Source organism: Lissotriton helveticus, chromosome 4_1 (genome assembly GCF_964261635.1).
Source record: "Lissotriton helveticus chromosome 4_1, aLisHel1.1, whole genome shotgun sequence".
In the NCBI taxonomy this organism is placed as follows: Eukaryota; Metazoa; Chordata; class Amphibia; order Caudata; family Salamandridae; genus Lissotriton; species Lissotriton helveticus.
Genome location: NC_136063.1, coordinates 1,278,012,971 through 1,278,025,192, shown reverse-complemented (window position 1 = coordinate 1,278,025,192; position 12,222 = coordinate 1,278,012,971).

Sequence of the window (12,222 nt, the reverse complement as noted above, 5' to 3'; positions counted from 1 at the left end):
CATTGGGATCGGGCCTCATGTTGAATAACCACTTTTTAGACCCTCACAGTGACCAAAATTGCCATTTTTACAGAGTTTACGCTTACTCAAAAGCTTCAATTTTGACCAATTTCAGGCACAGAAATGACTTTAAACACACTTTTTTTAGTTGAAAAAGTAATATTTCACATCCAACCGTCATTTAAAGTCAAAAGATTAAATGTTAAAATGTCATGAATATTGACCATTTTTTGAACGTTCGACAAGGTGGGGTCATCGTTTTTCATCAGAAAATTGATTTTTTGGACTCTACCAAAAATGATTCAAAATGTCATTGGGATCGGGCCTCATGTTGAATAACCACTTTTTAGACCCTCACAGTGACCAAAATTGCCATTTTTACAGAGTTTTCGCTTACTCAAAAGCTTCAATTTTGACCAATTTCAGGCACAGAAATGACTTTGAACACACTTTTTTTAGTTGAAAAAGTAATATTTCACATCCAACCGTCATTTAAAGTCAAAAGATTAAATGTTAAAATGTCATCAATATTGACCATTTTTTGAACGTTCGACAGGTCCGGGGTCATAATTTTTCATCAGAAAATGGATTTTTTGGACTCTACCAAAAATGATTCAAAATATCATTGGGATCGGGCCTCATGTTGAATAACCACTTTTTAGACTCTCACAGTGACCAAAATTGCCATTTTTACAGAGTTTCCGCTTACTCAAAAGCTTCAATTTTGACCAATTTCAGGCACAGAAATGACTTTAAACACACTTTTTTTTGTTGAAAAAGTAATAATTCACATCCAACCGTCATTTAAAGTCAAAAGATTAAATGTTAAAATTTCATCAATATTGACCACTTTTTTGAACGTTTGACAGGTCCGGGGTCATCGTTTTTCATCCGAAAATTGATTTTTTGGACTCTACCAAAAATGATTCAAAATGTCATTGGGATCGGGCCTCATGTTGAATAACCACTTTTTAGACCCTCACAGTGACCAAAATTGCCATTTTTACAGAGTTTACGCTTACTCAAAAGCTTCAATTTTGACCAATTTCAGGCACAGAAATGACTTTAAACACACTTTTTTTAGTTGAAAAAGTAATATTTCACATCCAACCGTCATTTAAAGTCAAAAGATTAAATGTTAAAATTTCATCAATATTGACCATTTTTTTGAACGTTCGACAGGTCCGGGGTCATCGTTTTTCATCAGAAAATTGATTTTTTGGACTCTACCAAAAATGATTCAAAATGTCATTGGGAGCGGGCCTCATGTTGAATAACCACTTTTTAGACCCTCACAGTGACCAAAATTGCCATTTTTACGGAGTTTTCGCTTACTCAAAAGCTTCAATTTTGACCAATTTCAGGCACAGAAATGACTTTAAACACACTTATTTTAGTTGAAAAAGTCATATTTCACATCCAACCGTCATTTAAAGTCAAAAGATTAAATGTTAAAATTTCATCAATATTGACCATTTTTTTGAACGTTCGACAGGTCCGGGGTCATCGTTTTTCATCAGAAAATTGATTTTTTGGACTCTACCAAAAATGATTCAAAATGTCATTGGGTTCGGGCCTCATGTTGAATAACCACTTTTTAGACCCTCACAGTGACCAAAATTGCCATTTTTACAGAGTTTTCGCTTACTCAAAAGCTTCAATTTTGACCAATTTCAGGCACAGAAATGACTTTAAACACACTTAAAATTAGTTGAAAAAGTAATATTTCACATCCAACCGTCATTTAAAGTCAAAAGATTAAATGTTAAAATTTCATCAATATTGACCATTTTTTGAACGTTCGACAGGTCCGGGGTCATCGTTTTTCATCAGAAAATTGATTTTTTGGACTCTACCAAAAATGATTCAAAATGTCATTGGGATTGGGCCTCATGTTGAATAACCACTTTTTAGACCCTCACAGTGACCAAAATTGCCATTTTTACAGAGTTTTTGCTTACTCAAAAGCTTCAATTTTGACCAATTTCAGGCACAGAAATGACTTTAAACACACTTATTTTAGTTGAAAAAGTAATAATTCACATCCAACCATCATTTAAAGTCAAAAGATTAAATGTTAAAATGTCATGAATATTGACCATTTTTTGAACGTTCGACAGGTCCGGGGTCATCATTTTTCATCACAAAATGGATTTTTTGGACTCTACCAAAAATTATTCAAAATATCATTGGGATCGGGCCTCATGTTGAATAACCACTTTTTAGACCCTCACAGTGACCAAAATTGCCATTTTTACAGAGTTTTCGCTTACTCAAAAGCTTCAATTTTGACCAATTTCAGGCACAGAAATGACTTTAAACACACTTTTTTTAGTTGAAAAAGTAATATTTCACATCCAACCGTCATTTAAAGTCAAAAGATTAAATGTTAAAATTTCATCAATATTGACCATTTTTTGAACGTTCGACAGGTCCGGGGTCATCGTTTTTCATCAGAAAATTGATTTTTTGGACTCTACCAAAAATGATTCAAAATGTCATTGGGAGCGGGCCTTCATGTTGAATAACCACTTTTTAGACCCTCACAGTGACCAAAATTGCCATTTTTACGGAGTTTTCGCTTACTCAAAAGCTTCAATTTTGACCAATTTCAGGCACAGAAATGACTTTAAACACACTTATTTTAGTTGAAAAAGTCATATTTCACATCCAACCGTCATTTAAAGTCAAAAGATTAAATGTTAAAATTTCATCAATATTGACCATTTTTTTGAACGTTCGACAGGTCCGGGGTCATCGTTTTTCATCAGAAAATTGATTTTTTGGACTCTACCAAAAATGATTCAAAATGTCATTGGGAGCGGGCCTCATGTTGAATAACCACTTTTTAGACCCTCACAGTGACCAAAATTGCCATTTTTAGGGAGTTTTCGCTTACTCAAAAGCTTCAATTTTGACCAATTTCAGGCACAGAAATGACTTTAAACACACTTATTTTAGTTGAAAAAGTCATATTTCACATCCAACCGTCATTTAAAGTCAAAAGATTAAATGTTAAAATTTCATCAATATTGACCATTTTTTTGAACGTTCGACAGGTCCGGGGTCATCGTTTTTCATCAGAAAATTGATTTTTTGGACTCTACCAAAAATGATTCAAAATGTCATTGGGTTCGGGCCTCATGTTGAATAACCACTTTTTAGACCCTCACAGTGACCAAAATTGCCATTTTTACAGAGTTTTCGCTTACTCAAAAGCTTCAATTTTGACCAATTTCAGGCACAGAAATGACTTTAAACACACTTAAAATTAGTTGAAAAAGTAATATTTCACATCCAACCGTCATTTAAAGTCAAAAGATTAAATGTTAAAATTTCATCAATATTGACCATTTTTTGAACGTTCGACAGGTCCGGGGTCATCGTTTTTCATCAGAAAATTGATTTTTTGGACTCTACCAAAAATGATTCAAAATGTCATTGGGATTGGGCCTCATGTTGAATAACCACTTTTTAGACCCTCACAGTGACCAAAATTGCCATTTTTACAGAGTTTTTGCTTACTCAAAAGCTTCAATTTTGACCAATTTCAGGCACAGAAATGACTTTAAACACACTTATTTTAGTTGAAAAAGTAATAATTCACATCCAACCGTCATTTAAAGTCAAAAGATTAAATGTTAAAATTTCATCAATATTGACCACTTTTTTGAACGTTCGACAGGTCCGGGGTCATCGTTTTTCATCAGAAAATTGATTTTTTGGACTCTACCAAAAATGATTCAAAATGTCATTGGGATCAGGCCTCATGTTGAATAACCACTTTTTAAACCCTCACAGTGACCAAAATTGCCATTTTTACAGAGTTTTCGCTTACTCAAAAGCTTCAATTTTGACCAATTTCAGGCACAGAAATGACTTTAAACACACTTTTTTTAGTTGAAAAAGTAATATTTCACATCCAACCGTCATTTAAAGTCAAAAGATTAAATGTTAAAATTTCATCAATATTGACCATTTTTTGAACGTTTGACAGGTCCGGGGTCATCGTTTTTCATCAGAAAATAGATTTTTTGGACTCTACCAAAAATGATTCAAAATGTCATTTGGATCAGGCCTCATGTTGAATAACCACTTTTTAGTCCCTCACAGTGACCAAAATTGCCATTTTTATAGAGTTTTCGCTTACTCAAAAGCTTCAATTTTGACCAATTTCAGGCACAGAAATGACTTTAAACACACTTTTTTTAGTTGAAAAAGTAATATTTCACATCCAACCGTCATTTAAAGTCAAAAGATTAAATGTTAAAATTTCATCAATATTGACCATTTTTTGAACGTTTGACAGGTCCGGGGTCATCGTTTTTCATCAGAAAATTGATTTTTTGGACTCTACCAAAAATGATTCAAAATGTCATTGGGATCGGGCCTCATGTTGAATAACCACTTTTTAGACTCTCACAGTGACCAAAATTGCCATTTTTACAGAGTTTCCGCTTACTCAAAAGCTTCCATTTTGACCAATTTCAGGCACAGAAATGACTTTAAACACACTTTTTTTTGTTGAAAAAGTAATATTTCACATACAACCGTCATTTAAAGTCAAAAGATTAAATGTTAAAATTTCATCAATATAGACCATTTTTTGAACGTTCGACAGGTCCGGGGTCATCGTTTTTCATCAGAAAATTGATTTTTTGGACTCTACCAAAAATGATTCAAAATGTCATTGGGAGCGGGCCTCATGTTGAATAACCACTTTTTAGACCCTCACAGTGACCAAAATTGCCATTTTTACAGAGTTTTTGCTTACTCAAAAGCTTCAATTTTGACCAATTTCAGGCACAGAAATGACTTTAAACACACTTTTTTTTGTTGAAAAAGTAATATTTCACATACAACCGTCATTTAAAGTCAAAAGATTAAATGTTAAAATGTCATCAATATTGACCATTTTTTGAACGTTCCACAGGTCCGGGGTCATCGTTTTTCATCAGAAAATTGATTTTTTGGACTCTACCAAAAATGATTCAAAATGTCATTGGGATTGGGCCTCATGTTGAATAACCACTTTTTAGACCCTCACAGTGACCAAAATTGCCATTTTTACAGAGTTTTTGCTTACTCAAAAGCTTCAATTTTGACCAATTTCAGGCACAGAAATGACTTTAAACACACTTATTTTAGTTGAAAAAGTAATAATTCACATCCAACCGTCATTTAAAGTCAAAAGATTAAATGTTAAAATTTCATCAATATTGACCACTTTTTTGAACGTTCGACAGGTCCGGGGTCATCGTTTTTCATCAGAAAATTGATTTTTTGGACTCTACCAAAAATGATTCAAAATGTCATTGGGATCAGGCCTCATGTTGAATAACCACTTTTTAAACCCTCACAGTGACCAAAATTGCCATTTTTACAGAGTTTTCGCTTACTCAAAAGCTTCAATTTTGACCAATTTCAGGCACAGAAATGACTTTAAACACACTTTTTTTAGTTGAAAAAGTAATATTTCACATCCAACCGTCATTTAAAGTCAAAAGATTAAATGTTAAAATTTCATCAATATTGACCACTTTTTGAACATTCGACAAGGTGGGGTCATCGTTTTTCATCAGAAAATGGATTTTTTGGACTCTACCAAAAATGATTCAAAATGTCATTGGGATCGGGCCTCATGTTGAATAACCACTTTTTAGACCCTCACAGTGACCAAAATTGCCATTTTTACAGAGTTTTCGCTTACTCAAAAGCTTCAATTTTGACCAATTTCAGGCACAGAAATGACTTTGAACACACTTTTTTTAGTTGAAAAAGTAATATTTCACATCCAACCGTCATTTAAAGTCAAAAGATTAAATGTTAAAATGTCATCAATATTGACCATTTTTTGAACGTTCGACAGGTCCGGGGTCATAATTTTTCATCAGAAAATGGATTTTTTGGACTCTACCAAAAATGATTCAAAATATCATTGGGATCGGGCCTCATGTTGAATAACCACTTTTTAGACTCTCACAGTGACCAAAATTGCCATTTTTACAGAGTTTCCGCTTACTCAAAAGCTTCAATTTTGACCAATTTCAGGCACAGAAATGACTTTAAACACACTTTTTTTTGTTGAAAAAGTAATAATTCACATCCAACCGTCATTTAAAGTCAAAAGATTAAATGTTAAAATTTCATCAATATTGACCACTTTTTTGAACGTTTGACAGGTCCGGGGTCATCGTTTTTCATCAGAAAATTGATTTTTTGGACTCTACCAAAAATGATTCAAAATGTCATTGGGATCGGGCCTCATGTTGAATAACCACTTTTTAGACCCTCACAGTGACCAAAATTGCCATTTTTACAGAGTTTACGCTTACTCAAAAGCTTCAATTTTGACCAATTTCAGGCACAGAAATTACTTTAAACACACTTTTTTTAGTTGAAAAAGTAATATTTCACATCCAACCGTCATTTAAAGTCAAAAGATTAAATGTTAAAATGTCATGAATATTGACCATTTTTTGAACGTTCGACAGGTCCGGGGTCATCATTTTTCATCAGAAAATGGATTTTTTGGACTCTACCAAAAATTATTCAAAATATCATTGGGATCGGGCCTCATGTTGAATAACCACTTTTTAGACCCTCACAGTGACCAAAATTGCCATTTTTACAGAGTTTTCGCTTACTCAAAAGCTTCAATTTTGACCAATTTCAGGCACAGAAATGACTTTAAACACACTTTTTTTAGTTGAAAAAGTAATATTTCACATCCAACCGTCATTTAAAGTCAAAAGATTAAATGTTAAAATTTCATCAATATTGACCATTTTTTGAACGTTCGACAGGTCCGGGGTCATCGTTTTTCATCAGAAAATTGATTTTTTGGACTCTACCAAAAATGATTCAAAATGTCATTGGGAGCGGGCCTTCATGTTGAATAACCACTTTTTAGACCCTCACAGTGACCAAAATTGCCATTTTTACGGAGTTTTCGCTTACTCAAAAGCTTCAATTTTGACCAATTTCAGGCACAGAAATGACTTTAAACACACTTATTTTAGTTGAAAAAGTCATATTTCACATCCAACCGTCATTTAAAGTCAAAAGATTAAATGTTAAAATTTCATCAATATTGACCATTTTTTTGAACGTTCGACAGGTCCGGGGTCATCGTTTTTCATCAGAAAATTGATTTTTTGGACTCTACCAAAAATGATTCAAAATGTCATTGGGAGCGGGCCTCATGTTGAATAACCACTTTTTAGACCCTCACAGTGACCAAAATTGCCATTTTTACGGAGTTTTCGCTTACTCAAAAGCTTCAATTTTGACCAATTTCAGGCACAGAAATGACTTTAAACACACTTATTTTAGTTGAAAAAGTCATATTTCACATCCAACCGTCATTTAAAGTCAAAAGATTAAATGTTAAAATTTCATCAATATTGACCATTTTTTTGAACGTTCGACAGGTCCGGGGTCATCGTTTTTCATCAGAAAATTGATTTTTTGGACTCTACCAAAAATGATTCAAAATGTCATTGGGTTCGGGCCTCATGTTGAATAACCACTTTTTAGACCCTCACAGTGACCAAAATTGCCATTTTTACAGAGTTTTCGCTTACTCAAAAGCTTCAATTTTGACCAATTTCAGGCACAGAAATGACTTTAAATACACTTTTTTTAGTTGAAAAAGTAATATTTCACATCCAACCGTCATTTAAAGTCAAAAGATTAAATGTTAAAATTTCATCAATATTGACCATTTTTTGAACGTTTGACAGGTCCGGGGTCATCGTTTTTCATCAGAAAATAGATTTTTTGGACTCTACCAAAAATGATTCAAAATGTCATTTGGATCAGGCCTCATGTTGAATAACCACTTTTTAGTCCCTCACAGTGACCAAAATTGCCATTTTTATAGAGTTTTCGCTTACTCAAAAGCTTCAATTTTGACCAATTTCAGGCACAGAAATGACTTTAAACACACTTTTTTAGTTGAAAAAGTAATATTTCACATCCAACCGTCATTTAAAGTCAAAAGATTAAATGTTAAAATTTCATCAATATTGACCATTTTTTGAACGTTTGACAGGTCCGGGGTCATCGTTTTTCATCAGAAAATTGATTTTTTGGACTCTACCAAAAATGATTCAAAATGTCATTGGGATCGGGCCTCATGTTGAATAACCACTTTTTAGACTCTCACAGTGACCAAAATTGCCATTTTTACAGAGTTTCCGCTTACTCAAAAGCTTCCATTTTGACCAATTTCAGGCACAGAAATGACTTTAAACACACTTTTTTTTGTTGAAAAAGTAATATTTCACATACAACCGTCATTTAAAGTCAAAAGATTAAATGTTAAAATTTCATCAATATAGACCATTTTTTGAACGTTCGACAGGTCCGGGGTCATCGTTTTTCATCAGAAAATTGATTTTTTGGACTCTACCAAAAATGATTCAAAATGTCATTGGGAGCGGGCCTCATGTTGAATAACCACTTTTTAGACCCTCACAGTGACCAAAATTGCCATTTTTACAGAGTTTTTGCTTACTCAAAAGCTTCAATTTTGACCAATTTCAGGCACAGAAATGACTTTAAACACACTTATTTTAGTTGAAAAAGTAATAATTCACATCCAACCGTCATTTAAAGTCAAAAGATTAAATGTTAAAATTTCATCAATATTGACCACTTTTTTGAACGTTCGACAGGTCCGGGGTCATCGTTTTTCATCAGAAAATTGATTTTTTGGACTCTACCAAAAATGATTCAAAATGTCATTGGGATCAGGCCTCATGTTGAATAACCACTTTTTAAACCCTCACAGTGACCAAAATTGCCATTTTTACAGAGTTTTCGCTTACTCAAAAGCTTCAATTTTGACCAATTTCAGGCACAGAAATGACTTTAAACACACTTTTTTTAGTTGAAAAAGTAATATTTCACATCCAACCGTCATTTAAAGTCAAAAGATTAAATGTTAAAATTTCATCAATATTGACCACTTTTTGAACATTCGACAAGGTGGGGTCATCGTTTTTCATCAGAAAATTGATTTTTTGGACTCTACCAAAAATGATTCAAAATGTCATTGGGATCGGGCCTCATGTTGAATAACCACTTTTTAGACCCTCACAGTGACCAAAATTGCCATTTTTACAGAGTTTTCGCTTACTCAAAAGCTTCAATTTTGACCAATTTCAGGCACAGAAATGACTTTGAACACACTTTTTTTAGTTGAAAAAGTAATATTTCACATCCAACCGTCATTTAAAGTCAAAAGATTAAATGTTAAAATGTCATCAATATTGACCATTTTTTGAACGTTCGACAGGTCCGGGGTCATAATTTTTCATCAGAAAATGGATTTTTTGGACTCTACCAAAAATGATTCAAAATATCATTGGGATCGGGCCTCATGTTGAATAACCACTTTTTAGACTCTCACAGTGACCAAAATTGCCATTTTTACAGAGTTTCCGCTTACTCAAAAGCTTCAATTTTGACCAATTTCAGGCACAGAAATGACTTTAAACACACTTTTTTTAGTTGAAAAAGTAATATTTCACATCCAACCGTCATTTAAAGTCAAAAGATTAAATGTTAAAATGTCATCAATATTGACCATTTTTTGAACGTTCGACAGGTCCGGGGTCATCATTTTTCATCAGAAAATGGATTTTTTGGACTCTACCAAAAATTATTCAAAATATCATTGGGATCGGGCCTCATGTTGAATAACCACTTTTTAGACCCTCACAGTGACCAAAATTGCCATTTTTACAGAGTTTTCGCTTACTCAAAAGCTTCAATTTAGACCAATTTCAGGCACAGAAATGACTTTAAACACACTTTTTTTAGTTGAAAAAGTAATATTTCACATCCAACCGTCATTTAAAGTCAAAAGATTAAATGTTAAAATTTCATCAATATTGACCATTTTTTGAACGTTCGACAGGTCCGGGGTCATCGTTTTTCATCAGAAAATTGATTTTTTGGACTCTACCAAAAATGATTCAAAATGTCATTGGGAGCGGGCCTTCATGTTGAATAACCACTTTTTAGACCCTCACAGTGACCAAAATTGCCATTTTTACGGAGTTTTCGCTTACTCAAAAGCTTCAATTTTGACCAATTTCAGGCACAGAAATGACTTTAAACACACTTATTTTAGTTGAAAAAGTCATATTTCACATCCAACCGTCATTTAAAGTCAAAAGATTAAATGTTAAAATTTCATCAATATTGACCATTTTTTTGAACGTTCGACAGGTCCGGGGTCATCGTTTTTCATCAGAAAATTGATTTTTTGGACTCTACCAAAAATGATTCAAAATGTCATTGGGTTCGGGCCTCATGTTGAATAACCACTTTTTAGACCCTCACAGTGACCAAAATTGCCATTTTTACAGAGTTTTCGCTTACTCAAAAGCTTCAATTTTGACCAATTTCAGGCACAGAAATGACTTTAAATACACTTTTTTTAGTTGAAAAAGTAATATTTCACATCCAACCGTCATTTAAAGTCAAAAGATTAAATGTTAAAATTTCATCAATATTGACCATTTTTTGAACGTTTGACAGGTCCGGGGTCATCGTTTTTCATCAGAAAATAGATTTTTTGGACTCTACCAAAAATGATTCAAAATGTCATTTGGATCAGGCCTCATGTTGAATAACCACTTTTTAGTCCCTCACAGTGACCAAAATTGCCATTTTTATAGAGTTTTCGCTTACTCAAAAGCTTCAATTTTGACCAATTTCAGGCACAGAAATGACTTTAAACACACTTTTTTTAGTTGAAAAAGTAATATTTCACATCCAACCGTCATTTAAAGTCAAAAGATTAAATGTTAAAATTTCATCAATATTGACCATTTTTTGAACGTTTGACAGGTCCGGGGTCATCGTTTTTCATCAGAAAATTGATTTTTTGGACTCTACCAAAAATGATTCAAAATGTCATTGGGATCGGGCCTCATGTTGAATAACCACTTTTTAGACTCTCACAGTGACCAAAATTGCCATTTTTACAGAGTTTTCGCTTACTCAAAAGCTTCAATTTTGACCAATTTCAGGCACAGAAATGACTTTGAACACACTTTTTTTAGTTGAAAAAGTAATATTTCACATCCAACCGTCATTTAAAGTCAAAAGATTAAATGTTAAAATGTCATCAATATTGACCATTTTTTGAACGTTCGACAGGTCCGGGGTCATAATTTTTCATCAGAAAATGGATTTTTTGGACTCTACCAAAAATGATTCAAAATATCATTGGGATCGGGCCTCATGTTGAATAACCACTTTTTAGACTCTCACAGTGACCAAAATTGCCATTTTTACAGAGTTTCCGCTTACTCAAAAGCTTCAATTTTGACCAATTTCAGGCACAGAAATGACTTTAAACACACTTTTTTTGTTGAAAAAGTAATAATTCACATCCAACCGTCATTTAAAGTCAAAAGATTAAATGTTAAAATTTCATCAATATTGACCACTTTTTTGAACGTTCGACAGGTCCGGGGTCATCGTTTTTCATCAGAAAATTGATTTTTTGGACTCTACCAAAAATGATTCAAAATGTCATTGGGATCAGGCCTCATGTTGAATAACCACTTTTTAAACCCTCACAGTGACCAAAATTGCCATTTTTACAGAGTTTTCGCTTACTCAAAAGCTTCAATTTTGACCAATTTCAGGCACAGAAATGACTTTAAACACACTTTTTTTAGTTGAAAAAGTAATATTTCACATCCAACCGTCATTTAAAGTCAAAAGATTAAATGTTAAAATTTCATCAATATTGACCACTTTTTGAACATTCGACAAGGTGGGGTCATCGTTTTTCATCAGAAAATTGATTTTTTGGACTCTACCAAAAATGATTCAAAATGTCATTGGGATCGGGCCTCATGTTGAATAACCACTTTTTAGACCCTCACAGTGACCAAAATTGCCATTTTTACAGAGTTTTCGCTTACTCAAAAGCTTCAATTTTGACCAATTTCAGGCACAGAAATGACTTTGAACACACTTTTTTTAGTTGAAAAAGTAATATTTCACATCCAACCGTCATTTAAAGTCAAAAGATTAAATGTTAAAATGTCATGAATATTGACCATTTTTTGAACGTTCGACAGGTCCGGGGTCATCATTTTTCATCAGAAAATGGATTTTTTGGACTCTACCAAAAATTATTCAAAATATCATTGGGATCGGGCCTCATGTTGAATAACCACTTTTTAGACC